Source organism: Triticum urartu, chromosome 3 (genome assembly GCF_003073215.2).
Source record: "Triticum urartu cultivar G1812 chromosome 3, Tu2.1, whole genome shotgun sequence".
Taxonomy (NCBI): domain Eukaryota; kingdom Viridiplantae; phylum Streptophyta; class Magnoliopsida; order Poales; family Poaceae; genus Triticum; species Triticum urartu.
Window position 1 is genome coordinate 743,455,065 of NC_053024.1, and position 16,603 is coordinate 743,471,667.

Consider the following 16,603-nt stretch of genomic DNA (forward strand, 5'->3'; position numbering starts at 1 on the left):
CTCTTGAAGTCACACTCCCACTATGGCCAGTCTTAAATGGATTGAGACCCCTGATCGGTAATAAAGTATGATCCATGGGTGACGACCAAGAAAGCAAGGACGTCGGTATCACCATTGACTGCAGCTTCTTTTTAGCACTCGCCTCAAGGAGAGGAATCAAAGCATCCACTGCGGACGTTCCTTTAATCATGCTTCTCTTATTATTATAACAAATTAGATCTAAACTTTAGCGCACAAGACAACTTAGTGGTGCATTACCAACTCTAGCTTTGTGGTTGCCACCTTTGTTCGACAGCAGGTCGCTTCATTAAGAAAAGAAAAGATTATTCTAAAAAAAAGATTTACTAAAGCACATCTAGAGAAAATTCTTCTTTTTGCGGGAACATCTAGACAAAATTGAAGTATTGCACATCTAGGTTTTGCACCACGATTAATTATTATTAGATTGGTGCAAACTTTTGTCTCAGCACACAAGCAGTGTTGTTTCTCTTCTTTGTCCAACATGACCGTTTGTGCCACGGCTCGGATCCATGGCGGCGGCCATGGCTGGTGGCACGCGGCGCTGCTTGGCAGCGGGCGGCGCCGGCGTGGTCAGGTGGGCCACTTCCCTGGCTATGTGGATGGCGGGGAGGTGGTGGGCTTCGGCTGCGGCGGCGGTTCCTCGCTGGATGTTGGTGGCCATGGTGATGTTCGTCCTCGACCCCGATCTACTCCGATCTGCAGCAGATCCGGCCTTTGGTGGCTTCGGTCACCGTTCTTGAGTGCTGGCCTTGCAGATCTGGTGGCTGGAAGGGTTCCGGGGGAATCTCTTGGCCGGTGTGGCGGCCACTCAGATGGCAGTGCCTTTGGGTGTTGCTTCCCTCATTGGAGGCTTCGGAGAGGATCTCCTTCCTTCCACCCCTCCCAGGAGCTCAGGTGAAAACCTCAGACCCCCCTGTTCCAAGCGACGACGACACCACGGTGGCGTGCTCCTTCCTGAAGGTGTTGCTCGGGGGCTGCTCAAGCGGCGGTGAAGGTGGCGGGTGTCGACACATGCATTCTGGTCAGCTTCATCTTGGAGGCTGCGGCGACGTAGGTGACGCTCGTCTGGTGGAGCTACTGCCGATGGTTGAGGCATCGTTGGCAGTCTGCGCCATCAGGTTCGGGATGCTCAGGGGGAAACCCCAGATCTGGGTCTTCCGGATCGGATGATGATGACGTTATATCGCTTTCCCTTCTGGGGGCATCGTCTTGGAGCAAGTGCTGGCTGGAGGGATGGTGGAGCGGTGTTTCATCCCACACTTTGATGGCGGCGAAGATCGATGGCATGGCGCTGTGGAGACTCGGCGTCCGACGTGCGGAGATGGGCTCGCGCAGGAGGAGGTTGTTGTCTGGCGTCATGGTGACGTCGATGGCAGAGTGGCCAGACAAGGTAGAAGCCTCAATATGATCTGAAGACCTGTGGAAGATGGCGGCGACGACACACGAGTGCGTCTGACCGGATTGTGCCCCAGACCCAGTATGTGGCTCGGCTGGGGCTTCCGAATGAGTTTCCGCTTCCGGCTTTTGATGTTAGGCTTAGGTGAGTGGTTTGGGTAGTGGCCCAGCTAGCACCCCTTCATCATTTTGGATAGGAGTAGCGGCATATGTTGTCAAGATGAAGTGGCCATGACGATCGATCAGGTTCTACCACCGAACGATCCAGCGCATATCGGTCTTCACGTGGGCGAGAAGATCGAGATGATCCGGCGCGTTGTTCATCGGAAGACGGCGGCGTCGGCGATCCGGCCCTGGAAAGGACCCATTCCTAAGGTGAGTCTTCCAAATCTTACATTATTTGATATGATTAGACCAGAATCTTGGATTACGGTGAAGAAGCGGAAGAATGCGAGGCGGCACGCCGGTCGGCAGGCGTCGGCGGCGCCCGTCATGGCTGCGGCGGCGACCGAGATCTCAACCGCGAGGTCGATTCGTTTGAATCAGCTGCTGGGTGCGGCTGGGCCGGTTCGGAAGGATTTGGGCCTGCGTGAAGTTGGGCCGGAGTCCGATGGGTATGAGGCCCATGCTGCTCCAGGCTCTTCTGCCCGTATCATTATCGATGCCCCATGCACGTACGAGGGCGAGCGTGATTTCTGTCGTGCGCCATCTCCCCTTCCTTCTAGGGTTCGCAAGCTTGGGTCGCGAGGTTTTCCCGGCTTGCGGGGCTAGTCGGGCAAGGAGGATCCCTCCACTCCGTACGATGGCCGGCCGTGGGGCAGCTCCGCTGCCTGCTAGGAAGACCACCGGTGCGGTGGGAAGGGGCGGGGCAGCTCCGCCGGCGACGGCGGAGCCTGGGCGAGGTATCCTGGCGCCGCCCGGACAGAGACCGCCGGCGGGCGGTGGAGGGGCGCTAGGTCTTCCGGGCCGGGGCGCTACTCTCCAGGGCGCCCGGCCACCGGGGCAGCAGCTCCTGCAGGGCGGGGCGGGCCAAGGCCGCCTGTGCCGGGTGCGACGCCCGGAGCTATATCGGCAGCGGGTCATGCTGGCATGCGGCCGACGGCGCCGGGCGTGGCCGGAGTGGCTCCGGCTGGTTGTGGTGCTACTGCCCTTGGGGTGGTGCAGACTCCCTCTGGTGGTCCGCCTCGCACCGCACCTCCGCCCCACTACGTCGCAAGGCCGACTCAAAACCGCGCGGGTCCAACACAGACGAGGCCGAATTCTAGCAACAGAGACCCCAAGGATCCGCCCCGAGGCCAGTGGGGGGATGATGGGTATGATGCGTATGGTGACGGACAGCACCGAGGATCCTCTTCCACGGGAGGAGGTCGTGGATTTGCCTGGCAAAGCGACGGGTCTGCTGAGAGACCGTTTCTTGGGCCGGCAGGTGGTTTTGTCGAGGGGGCCTCCGGCCAGGATCACCGTCAGAGAGGAGGCTTTCGTGGCCATCGTGGTGGTCGGGGTGGGGGCCGTGGGAGATTTCGCCGACCGCCCCCGCCCAGGGCAATTGATCCTGTGGCGTCTACAGTGGAGTCCGACCATACTTCCACTGAGCTTCCTCCCCAGGCGATGGAGGTGGTGAATGCCTTGGCCAGTGTTGAGGTTCCTGAGGCTGGGACGGTGGATGAGGCTACCGACAGGTCTGATGCCGAGAGAGCGTCCAAATATGCACGTAAGAAGGAGAGGATGATTTGTTACCGTTGTGGTGAGAAGGGCCACTTCATTGCTGAGTGTGAGGCCCAACTGTGTGAGTCGTGTGGCAAGCCTGCACATGACTCGGGGGAGTGCCCGTTGTTGCGTGACCTGCCTCCGACGCTTAATATTTATTGAGTCTATTGTGCTGAGCTCATGTTTTTTGAGTCCCCGGCGGCGAGAGAGGTCCCGGAGGATACCCTGAGCTTGACTACCAGGATTGTGAAAGCGACCCAGGGAGAGGTGACTGAGGCACAGATTATGAGGAGGCTTCAGGAGCTGGCTCCCGGGGATTTTAGATGGGAATTGGTGCTCATCAAGGACAGGGTTTTTAAGGTTGATTTCCCAACTGTGGATGATTTGCAGAGATTGTTGAGCTTTGGCTTGTGCAGAGTCCCCGATACTAAGTGTATCCTGGAGTTCCACGAGTGGAAGCAGGTTGAGCCTAAGGGGAAGCCGCTTACGCAGGTTTGGTTGCGGTTTAGAGGGGCTCCATCTAAGCCTTTGCAGGATACTCGAGTGGTGGCTAGTATGGACATCTTGGTTGAGAAGACAGAAAAAGTGGATATGGCTTTCACACGTGCCCATGGGGTGGCCCGGCTTTTAGTGAGTGTTCTGAATATTGAGTTCGTGCCTGATAAGGTCAACTGGACCTATAGGGGAGACGTGTTCCCGCTAGAGATCGAGTTTGAGGACACTGATTTATTTGTTGATGCGGTTAATGGTAACGATGTTGACATGTACGACAGTGATGGAAATGCGGGGGCCAAGGGGGCACCGTCAGATGAGCCCACGCGAGAGGGGTCTCACGGTTCTCACCCAGCTACTCAGTTGCCTGGGGATGGGACCGGGGTTGAGCCCGCAGCATCACCAGCGATGCCCATGACAACTCTGCGTTCTGGGTCCTTTGAGCCAGCCTCGGCACCTCCCAGACTATGGAGTGACCGGGTAGATTCTGATGATTATCTTGAGCACACGCTCCCTCCGTTGGAGTTCGAGGGGGATGCTGGATTGTGTGCTGGACAGTCGGCAAGGACTTTGGTTGGAGCTACGGAGAGGAGGCCGGAGGGTGCTTCTCTTGTCCTGGCGCCTCACGTGGACGCGACTCCGGTGTCGGCGACTGCGGGCGAGATGGGTCGTGTGGGAGGGGGTTCGGGGCAGGTGGCCTCGCCTTCTCCCATCCCCATCCCGATCTCGGTGGCGTCGGTGACGCCGGCCCCGAGGGGGTCGGCCGGTGCTGGGAGAGGGAGCCCGAGGCAGGCGGCCTCGGCTCCTGCTACTCCGGTGGTGGCGGTAACCACCGCGGCAGCAGCTGCGTTGGGGGGGTGCTGGGGCAGGAGGCCCTAGCTCCTCCTTCTTCCCCGACGGTCAGGAGGACCGCTTCTCCTTCACCGATGGCTCATCCGTCTGAGCCGGCGGGTGGGGTGGGAGGAGGGCGCGGGCAGGCGGTCCCCGTCATCCCCTCTTCGCTCATACCCATGGCCGGGGTCCCTGGTGTGGGGCACCCAGCTGAGGGGCTCGGGAGGCCGCAGACGCCTTCTCTGGTAACCTAGGTAGACCCTTTGAGGGACTCTGTGCCAGGTTTTACTAGGGAGGAGGTTGTCGCGTTTGGCGGGATCCCGGACCCTATCTCCGAGGTGAGACGGATGAGTGCTCGCATCCTCGACATCCCGGAGGTGGATGATATGCAGCAGCGGTGCGCTATGAGGGCGGCCAAGCTTCAGGAGGCTGCATTATCTATGGTATGTCCGTCAACTTATCTAATTCCTTATTGCATTTTTCTAATGAGGAGATTATAAATAATGCAAATCAATTAGGAGTTCCACTAGGTGCTACAGATAGTGAGATTACCAATTCGGTAAATGATCTATTAGATTTGGAGGCGGAACGTGCCTTAGAGACTATTCGTAATCTTGCAGCAGTTAAACCAATGAATGATGATGAGATTGATGCGTTAGGGGTTAGAGTGCTCGATAATTTGTGTGCGGATCTAGCACCCCCCAATCATGACTCTGAGGAAGATGATGTACCCCTAGAGAATGATGCTAGTAATATATGTGAACCTGGTTATGAGGACCGGGCGACAGAGCCTAGTAAACCTAAGCGTAAGTGGAAAAGGAAGATCTATCCCGATTCCGCAGTTCGTAGGAGTGCTAGGATTCGAACCACTAAAAAATTCCATGATGAAATATGAGAGGAATCTTTTGGAATAGCAGAGGTCTGAAGGACTTGGCTAAAAGAAGATTCCTAGCTGAGGCAACTTTAGAGCAGTGGTTAGATTTTGTTGCTCTATCAGAGACGGGTAGAGATAACTTTGCGCCCCAGTTCCTTTCTTCTCTTGTGGGTGGTATTGATTTCGATTGGCATTGCCTCCCTCCGCGAGGAAGATCGGGTGGTATCTTACTAGGTGTGAGATGCGATTCGCTTGAAGTCCGAAGTGTAGTGATGGGCGACTTCGCGGTGAAGTTTCGAGTCAGGTCTAGGATAGATGGTTTTAACTGGGCTTTGGTGGCGGTTTATGGTGCCGCACAGCTCGAGCTTAAAGCGGAGTTTCTGACGGACCTTGTTCGAATCTGTGGGTCAGAACAGCTTCCAACTTTAGTTGGAGGTGATTTCAATATCATTAGGAGGAGAGAGGAGAAGAACAATGATAACCTTGACGGCAGATGGTCGTTTATGTTCAATACCATTATTGAAAGCTTGGATCTGAGAGAGATAGAGCTTTCTGGTAGAAAGTTTACCTGGGCTAATGCTCTGCCAAACCCTACCTATGAAAAACTTGATCGAGTTCTTGCGAGCGTGGAGTGGGAACAAAAGTTCCCTCTGGTTACGGTGCAAGCTCTTTCGAGGGGAATATCTGATCACACCCCATTGTTCGTGGACTCAGGGGAGCCGAACCACGTGGGTAACAAGAACACCTTCTCTTTCGAGATGTCATGGTTTGAACGTGAGGGGTTCGTGCACTTGATCGCCAGGGAATGGGGTAGAGGTGTAGGAGGCAAGACTGCGATAGAGCGTTGGCAGAATAAGATTAGGCATTTGAGAAGTTTCTTACGGGGTTGGGCTAAGCACCTCAGTGGTGTGTATAAGATTGGAAAGGATAGACTCCTTACTCTTATATAGGCCCTGGACATACAGGCCGAATCCACTATTTTATCGCCAGCTGAGCTTCAGGTTAAAAATGAGGCGGAGAAGAGGTTGAAAGAACTGCTCCGCGAAGAAGAATTGAAGTGGGCTTTGCGTGCTAAAGTCCGCAAAGTGGTCCAAGGGGACGCGAATACTCAATTCTTCCATTTGATAGCTAATGGCAAGCACAGAAAGAAGCGTATCTTTCAGCTTGAGCAAGACGAGGGCACTATTTTAGGTCAGGATAACCTAAAAACATATATTACCGACTATTATAAGCAGTTATTTGGACCTCCGGAAGATAATTGTGTGTCCCTCGATGAGTCCAGGACTGAGGATGTGCCCCAGCTATCGGCTGACGATAATGATATTCTGGTTGCCCCGTTCTCGGAGAATGAGGTGTTTGATGCTATTGCACAGATGAAAAACAATAAGGCTCCCGGACCGGATGGATTCCCGGCAGAGTTCTATAAAAAGTGCTGGCACATTATTAAGGGGGATTTACTACCTATGTTCGATGACCTATTCTCTGGACAGCTTCAATTATTTCACTTGAATTTTGGGACTATCACACTGCTTCCCAAGAAAACGGATGCTGTGAGAATTGAGCAATTCAGGCCGATCTGTCTCCTCAATGTTAGTTTCAAAATTTTCACCAAGGTGGGGACTAACAGGCTCACACAGATTGCGCATTCTGTGGTGCAACAGTCCCAAACTGCTTTCATGCCGGACAGAAATATCCTTGAAGGGGTGGTCGTCCTGCATGAAACACTCCATGAAATCCATTCCAAAAAATTAGATGGAGTAATTTTTAAGGTGGATTTCGAGAAAGCGTATGATAAGGTCAAATGGCCATTCCTCCAACAGTCATTGCGTATGAAAGGTTTTGATGAAGCCTGGCGCCGACAGGTTGAATCATTTACGCAAAAAGGTAGTGTGGGAATTAAAGTTAATGATGACATAGGTCATTACTTCCAGACACATAAAGGCTAAAGACAAGGAGATCCGATGTCCCCTATACTGTTTAACATTGTGGTGGATATGTTAGCAATTTTGATAGGAAGGGCTAAGGAAAATGGTCAAGTAGGTGGATTGGTACCTCATCTTATTGATGGAGGTGTATCCATCCTTCAGTACGCTGATGATACAATCATCTTTATGGAGCATGACTTGGCCAAGGAGAGAAATATGAAGCTTGTGTTATGATGCGATTTTCCTTTATGGTACAATCCTTCAGTACGCTGATGATACAATCCTTCAGTACGCTGATGATACAATCCTTCATCTTTATGGTATCTTACTAGGTGTGAGATGCGATTCGCTTGAAGTCTGAAGTGTAGTTATGGGCGACTTCGCGGTGAAGTTTCGAGTCAGGTCTAGGATAGATGGTTTTAACTGGGATTTGGTGACGGTTTATGGTGTCGCACAGCTCGAGCTTAAAGCGGAGTTTCTAGTTGGGGATTTGATGTGTATTCGATAGTGAAACACGTAGAGCTAAGATCCAGCACTTCGATGTTCCATAGAGACAACCCATGCTTACGGTTGTACTTTTATCTTATCTTCTCTACTTAGTAGGGCAAAAATGGAATCATCCATTAAATATTTCATTGATATTAAAAATACAAGCGAAGAAAACAACAATTATGCCACGCTTGGGAGCACTGTAGAAACTAGGGGATGCCCAACGGGCTGCGGCAGGAATTTGTACCAAAAAATATTGAAAATGGTAGAAAACAAGAACGAAAGAGCCGCGCTTTGATTCAACCCTCCTCACTAAACATATAAAAGGCAATATAGAGGAATTACAAATTATACCCATTTTCATATGTACGGCGGGTCACCGACGGAAATGTATAATCCTAGTGTACAGCATCGCTCCAAAAAAACTCCCGTGCGCGAAGCATCAAACCCAAGATCTCTTGATATAGAGGACGTGCTACAACCAATTCGGCTAGCGATAGTTCTTGTTTTTGTACCAGCGCAAGCCCATAAGGATAATACCAAACACAGATTCAAATATTTTTTAAAACTTCGAACGCAATTTTTTTGGAAAAAAGAACATGTATGTTTTATGAATCGCGAACACTTTTCGGATTTCTGAACCGATTTTAAGAAAGAAAAAAGAAACAATTTTATAAAGCGGACCATTTCTTAAAAGTCATGAAATGATTTTGAAACGCGATCACTTTTTCAAAACATGATTTTTTTTTTATAATTCCAAAAAAATTGGGAATGCGAACAATTTTTGAAATACCCAAACAAACTTTGGACAGATGGATATTTTTTAAAGTTCATGATTTTTTTTAAACATGAACATAACACGAACATTTTTGGAAAAAATTGAACAATTTCTGAAAAAAAGATGTTTGAAAGTGCCGAATATAAGTTAGAGACATGAACATTTTTTGAAATCCCAAACATTTTTTTAAAGTTGTGAAAATTTTGAACATACCTAAACAATTTTTGAAAAACACTAAAATATTCAGAAATTCCCAAACAAAATTTTAAATGTGAACTTTTTAAAATTTTATTAACAAATTAGAAAAGATGAACATTTTATGAAAATTCTAAACATTTTAAATGAAAATATTTTTTAAAGAACTTGAAAAGTAGAAGAAACCATTGTTCAGAAAATCGGTAACTGGTAGCTGCTCGGTCGGCTTGGGAGTAAAGATTAATCGCTGAATCCGCCTATTAACTAGATTAATCGGTACACCATTAATCGGTGGATTAAATAGGAACTTGCCAACATATATCTAGTTTTTTTATATATTATACCATACTGTCATGTTCTCAACTATGTAATATACCAAAATATGCTACTGTTTGGTCAAACCCTAGCTACTGAGGAGCGAGAGGGGGATGGGAGGGGTTATAGGGAAAAATTTTGGGCTCTGTTTGCCCACAAGTTAATGGGTCAACAACGATTAATCGGCCTAACAACGGATTAATCGGTCTGACATGCCAATTAATCGGCCTCATAAGTTAACATGATGAATAAGTGCTAAGACTATCTAAGTGGAGTATTTACGGCATGTTATCTAAGGATAGGGTCTATCTACACACCCCCAGAAAATAGTTGCATCAAAGAATGGCCAGCACCTAAGACTATCACTCAGTTGAGGAGTTTTCTTGGTATGGCTGCCGAAACAGAAGATTTGTCAAGAATTATTGGATCAATTCTAGGACACGTCATGAATGTCTAAAAAAGATTCATTCCAGTGGTCAGATGCTCAAATTGAGGCCTTCACAATATTGAAGAATTGTCTGGTCACTGCTTCTGCCGTGGCTTTGCCTGATTTGACCCTACCATTTACTTTTTAAACAGATGCATCAGGTCAACATATTGGTTCTGTCCTCATGCAACAAGGCAGACCAATTGCCAGAAAAGGAAATGTTGTCATGCAAAACAGGGGTGTCAAAGTAATAATCAAGTGGTCTAAACAGGATTCTTACCAATTTAAACTAAATGTAGATGCATCATATTAAGAAGGAGATGGGTCGACGAGTGCTGCTTTAAGAGATCAGTATGACAATTCTGTGTCAATTCAGTACATTGCCATTATATTCCAAATGCATCATCTGCCTGCTAGTGGATCCAGGGTCACCTGTTGCACCCGAGTCCAGAGGTCAGCAAACTGTCGGAGTTGCGTAATCTAGGAAATCTGATGGAGGCACAGCATCCATTTGTTGTTGGAGACTGCATCATGGACAGAGACGTTTTTGTGGGAGCAGAGCTTGAAGACATCCGGAGCAAGGAGCCATGGCACATTTCCATCGAGCCAACGATCGTTTCAAAAACTGGCAGAAATTCTGTTCCCGACGGAAACCACAGTGGATGCAGAGAAGAGAGCAAGTTCATCCTTATCACAAGGGATCTCAGTGTTGGTCTAGGGCCGATCCTTGTCAGTCCATTCGTACCATTTCCACCTGAGGCGAAGTGCACGGGACCTCCCGTTGCATGGTCCAGCCAGCGTTTGTTCCGTGCACGGGACAAACTACTCCAATGCTTTTTCTTGGCACTGCTCCGTACAACACCAATCAACCCATCTTAGAAATCGTGCGTCAACATTAGCAGTGGAACAGTGATACGTCAGTCGTGCTGGCTGAGCAACGCAAAAGTCATCCTCTTCTGCCCATCCAGAACGACTCTACACATAGGAAAACTAGCATTTTATTTGCTTGTGCGATATTAATTCATTGATATCTATCGAATAAAAACTCTATTTTTTAATATTTGAATTTCTAACGAGAGATAATGCCGGAGACAGTTTATGTCGTAACTGTAGTGTGAGCAGGAAAAGAGAGAAAGACAAGCCTGCACGCGTCCTTTATACAGCGGCGTGACGTAAAGTGGGGTGATGGCCTACCATAATACACAACCGAGCGGCTAGGTGACAGTCGACTGAAATTTGAAAAGGGTAAGTCGATTCTCCTTCTTCTATTCCAACCGTTTGATCAAAATTCAGTGGACGTCGTTCATCTTCAACCTCCTGCCTCTTCTTCCTCTCGCGCACCCGCCGATCCACCTCAGCCCTAACTGCGGGCCACCGCCTCCCGCGACCGCCTCGCCGCCCCGCCCTTCCCTAAACCACCCCCCACCGCCGGTCTTCCTCCGCCCCGGCCATCCCTCTAGGGCCCCCCAACACCGAGTTTTTTCTCCGGCCACATCCCCACCACCGCCGGCTACCACTGCCCCCACCCTGAACCCTAAGATAGATAATGGGGTGATGACGGCGAGCCCATTCCTTCTCTACGGCGAGACCCTTCCTTCTCCTTCCATGATTCAAAAATCGACTGACCCAAACTCGAAAAGTCAGTAGACTGAAATCTAGCTAAACTAATAGCCAATACTACACGTGTACATTGAAGGCTAGTTTGGATGCACTATGATCACCAACTATACCAACAGCAGATGCATGCATGGGGGAATCTATTTTCTCTCGGTAACCCGCATTAGTAGAAAAATGGTCAAACGTGAAGCACATTAGTGCCGGTTTGAATTTGAGCTAGCCGGGCCGCTCTCATTAGTACCGGTTCGTAGCGAACCTTTAGCACCGGTTTGTGCCATGAACCGGTACTAATGAGAGTGGTGGCAGGATGTTGTCAGTCTGGGCCCCTCCAGCACCTTTAGTCACTACCAGAAACTGAAATATTTCTGTGAGTCTCTTATTTTCCTGTCGGGCCCGCGTTAGCGCACAGGGAAATGGGCTTCTACTGTCGGGCCGCAACTGCACGCCAGGAATAGATTTCTTTTCCTGTGCGCTCATCCATCGACCCACAGGACTAATAATATACCTGTCGGTCGGTTCTCGGCCCACTGGAATAGCCCATTTGGCGCCACGGATTCATCTAATTCGTGCCAAAGGTAGCCCATGTCCCGCCGCTTTGCCAATTCGAGCCCGCCGTTTTTCTCAAAAAAAAAGAACATATGGGCTCTATCCCCAGATCGCTCCCAGACCTAGCTCACTCACGAACATTCTCCCCCAAATCTCAGCCCCCCAACCTAGCTCTCTCTGCATCGGCCGGCGGCCGGCTGCGCCCCAAATCCCTCGCCGTCGGCTGCGCCCCCAAATCCCTCGCCTATTCCATTCTCTCGTTCGCCCCCTCCGCCCCCAAATCCCTCGCCTCTTCCATCCTCTCGTCCACCTCCTCCGCCTGATTCGCTGGTCAGTAGCCCAATGACCTGCTGCCTCCGAAGTGTCGCCGACAAAGCTTCCCGCGGCTTCCGGAAGAGGGTCGTCGTCAACGACCCCGTGGCTGCCGTCACTCGACCACCACATCCTTCCCTGAGCGGCGCCCTTTCCAATCTAGGTAACACCCTTTCCTATACAGGTGACGCTCATATGGTATATGAGATTTGTTTGTGGTAAGTGGCGGAGGAGCCCATATGGCCGAATCTTTCATTGTGCTGGTAGTACATGCCTAATCCATCTAGGAATAAGATGGATTTGATAGAGTTCGGGGTTGTGGTTGTTACCCCCGTTGCTGGTAGTACATGCCTAATCCATGTAGGAATAAGATGGATTTGATAGACTTGAGGATTGTGGTAGTTACCCATCCACGGCATAGTATTAGGCCCTATCAGATTTGTGCTGAAAAAAATACAAATCTGTATGCCTATCCTGATTTGGCACTTGTTTTTTTAGTAGACTATCAAATACTTTGTCTTGCTGATTAGACTACCAAATACCAAAATCGAAGTCAAATCTTTTGCTTACATCTCCCAGGTTACAGGACTTCTGAAGTTATTTCACTTGTTGACGAGAAAGAAAACATAGTTAAACTGCTGATTGTCAAGGTAGTGGTTAGTACTACATGCTTGTTGTCGTTTAATATTGGTTGATTTCTCAAATATATTCTATGCATGTCTTGTTTTCTGATCTGATAATGCTTACCAAAGGTTTTTATTATTTTGTTGCTGTGATTGTTTTTTGAGCTCTTTCTTTTTCATTTCCTACTATCCTTATGCTAATTATCTTAAATTGTTATGCTGTGTGTAATAGGATTAGATCTTGGATTTGCTAGTGGATTTTGGGAGTTTCTTAGCCAGCTTGGTGACTCCATATTTTTCACTATTTCAGCAAGTCTTTGGTAAGCATTAAACTTTCAGCATTACATTTTTATCTTATGTGTACATCTGTTTGCTTCCAATTGCTATATATGTATTGTTGTTGCTAAATAACTCATATTAAGTATGATATGTTGAGGTTAAATAAGCAAATAGCTGATCTATTCCATTTTCAACACATAATTTGTTAAATGGCAGATCGTGCATGGAGAGAGGAAACTGAGGCCGTTATCTTCAACATCATTTCGGCGAACTATTCAAGAAAACGAAGAACTGAAGCGACGAGCTATTCAAGAAAATGAAGAACTGAAGCGACGTAATGAGAACCTTCAAAAGATAGTGGATATGCATGGAAGACTTTTCTTGGTACTTGCAAATTTGTGCACATGTTTCAGATTGACTGTTCAAACCAGCTATTCTAATGTTGCATACTTGTTCATAGGCCCTTTTTAAGGAGATGGGAAAAGAACTACCAGAGGAGCTACACCAAGGAGAAAGTTTCCAACCACATGTAAGTACATTACTTCCTGAAACTTTTTTCTCAAACTGATGGTCAGCCAACCATTGCAAATAAAGAGTATTATGTTATTTGAGTAGCCATTAGCCATATCATGAATATCTTAGATCTTATTGATTGGCAAGATACTTTATACAGATTTAGCTTGATAGATGGCACTACTTCCTCTCAACCCCCCCCCCCCCCAAATATGTTGAGATATGCTTGTGGGAGTGCATCTTGATTCCTGCATGCACATGTAGTCCCAACTTAAGTGAATTTACACCATGATTCATTCTATTTTTCTAGGATCTCAATTTTTGGTCACTCTCATTTAGTTAAATTTATCATACTTAAGTTCTTGGCCAAATCTGTTCGAAACACCATTTGTGGTAGATGTTCATTGTTTATTCTGACCATCCTCTCTTAGTTAAAATTACTACTAACGTTGTTGGCCAAATCTGTCCAAAATGGATGTGTTGATGGTTTACTCACAAAAGGCCATTTGGTTTTATTATCATTTATATTTTCTACCTGATGGTTTACTGCAACTTTTAATTGAGAAGCCTTTTCTGGTTTGCTTCATAACCTCTCTTGGTCTGTCTAAATAAATAATCTTATGTAGGGGGGCACTAATTCATCTCAAATTGGAACCCAAGCACTTGATGACAACACCGGGAATATTGGCGACATGGCTATTGGTGCAACTAACCTTCACTCCAACAACCAGGAAAGCGAGACTTAGAGTGGTAGTAACCTGGGCAGTGCCTTTGTTGACTTAGAGCAGGGTAACACAACTTTGGAACTAATGGTGGTGTTGGTAACAGAGTAGCATTTTGGAAGTTGCAATAGACACTAGAGGCAGGTTATCTACTTCTGTGAAGTATGTTGTATTTTGTTTGTAATGCACTGAAGCTTATCCTTGCAACTTGCAAGTTGAACAATTTATCTTTTGTTGTCGAGAACTGTTATGTACTTAGATGTGCAAAACTAAATCTTATCAGTCCAATTTATGGTAGTGATTGGCACAAGGATCATCATGGTATAATTTGTGTTGATAGATGCAGTATACATATTTTAAATGGATCATTAAGCCGCACCATCCATTGCTGGCGGTTTTGGGCCGACAGGACTAATAATTCTGGTTGTGACATGTACAAATTCCTGTCGGGCACGAACTCACAGCGAAATGTAATGAGTATTCCTGTCGGTGATGAACTGACAGCGAAATGTTGCGAATTTTCCTGTCGGTTCGGACTGACAGGGAAATAACGGATACTCCTGACTACCCTATACCTGACGAAATCATATTTTCCTGTCGGCCACCGTCAGGGAAATGTTTCCTGTCGGTCGGCCGACAGGCAAAAGCAAGTTTCCCTGTCAAGCTATCTCTGTCGGCTTTCCCAGACGGGTGACCGACGGGAAATACTTTCCCTGTCGGGTTCGGCTCTTTTCCTGTCGGTTTCCAACCCACAGAAATATTGCGGTTTTTGGTAGTGAGTACCGGTTCGTGTCACGAACCGGTACTAAAGGTCGTCCTACATAAACCCTTCGTCCACCCGCCGAGCTCGCTCTGTTCTTCCCCTTTCCCCTCCCTCTCTGTTCTTCCCCTCTTCCTCTCGAGCTCATCACACATTTTGCCCAAAATTTGTCAAGATTTGAAGGTCCCCATCGATTCAAATGATCACAAAGGTTAGCAACTTTGTCCTTTCATCTCTCATTGCTAGATTAGCTCTTGCAATGCTTTATATAGTGTTTAATTTGTGAGTTTAGTAATTTGGGAGGAATTATATGTGCTAGTATTTGATTTATATGCAATTTCAGGTCAAAAATAACACTTAGTTTGCATATGTAGGTGTGGTTTACTTAGTGCCCTCAAAATCTCCGCCGTAACCACCGTCGATCGCCCGCACCGTCCCGTCGCCGGCACCACCTTGTAGTGAGCCTCTTGTTCATGAAATTTCATATAAAAATTGATGTTTGTGTGATTTGGATATATAGTTACTCGTATAATTATCTTACCCGTACGTTGTTTGTTATACATAGTGCCATGGTTTTGATATCTGTCCCCGTCGGCGCTCGTCCTTGTTATGATTCGGATGTGGTATATATATTCTCTTTTAAAACTAGTTGCATTTCGTGTTTATGACAAATTATGCCCATCAAGTTGACATAGATATTTTTTCTAGGAGGTATGTGAACCGCAAATTCCAACCGACCCTATTGTCGAGAGGTTAAATTTAGTTGAAAGAGAAATGAGTACTTGAAAGAAAAATTGAAAAGAATTGACGGCGAGAAGATGGAATTGGAGTTGCATGTTGCCGATGTCGTCGATGATCACAAGATCAAGATGGAGAAAATGCGCTTGAAGATCAGAAAGATTAGAAAATATGCCATCGATAGTGAGGCTTGGTATCATTATGCTATTGGATCAATTGTTACCTTAGATGCGATCTTGATCGCATTTGTTGTTGCATTTAAATGCTTTAGCTAGAGAGTTATTTGTTTGTTGCATTTAAGTGTTGTATGAACTTTATGTATGAACTTGTATTAAGTTGGTGTTTTTGGTGCTGTGTATTGAAGATGAGCCGACAATGGATGTACGATGACCGATGCTCTCCCGAGTTCATTAATGGCGTGCAAACTTTTCTGCTTGCGGCTGAGGCAAACAAGCGGGCGGATGGTTTTATGCCTTGTCCATGTGTTGTCTGTAAGAATGGTCAAAATTATTCTAAGTCAAGAATCATTCACGTCCACGTGTTTAAGTCTGGTTTCGTGCCCCACTATAATGTTTGGACCAAGCACGGAGAAAGAGGGGTTATGATGGAAGACAATGAAGAAGAAGAGGACGACGACAGCTATCCTGGACATGGGTTCCCTGAATATGATGATACAACAATGGGGGAAGAAGCTGAGCCGGTAATGCGGGAAGAAGCTGAGCCGGCAATGCGGGAAGAAGCTGAAGAAGAGGCATCAGATGAGCCCGTTGATGATCTAGGTCGGGCCATTGCCGATGCAAAGAGAAACTGCGCAAGTGATTTGGAGAAGAAGAAGTTGCAGCGCATGTTAGAGGATCACAAAAAATTGTTGTACCTGAATTGCGTAGGTGACAAGAAAAAGCTGGGCACCACACTGGAATTGCTGCAATGGAAGGCAGAGAATGGTGTATCTGACAAGGGATTTGAAAAGTTGCTGGTAATGATAAAGGATATGCTTCCAAAGGACAACGAATTGCCCGAGAGTACGCACAAAGCAAAGAAGGC

At 47.5% G+C, this 16,603-nt stretch overlaps 1 long non-coding RNA gene across 1 annotated transcript; it reads left to right on the top strand.

Annotated features, from left to right (window-relative positions):
• Positions 1–13,046: 13,046 nt before the first annotated feature.
• LOC125549589 lies at positions 13,047–14,335 on the top strand. Its single transcript, XR_007301397.1, has 3 exons — positions 13,047–13,210; positions 13,287–13,355; positions 13,966–14,335. It is a non-coding gene; the product is annotated as an uncharacterized LOC125549589 (long non-coding RNA).
• The last annotated feature ends 2,268 nt before the right edge of the window (positions 14,336–16,603 follow it).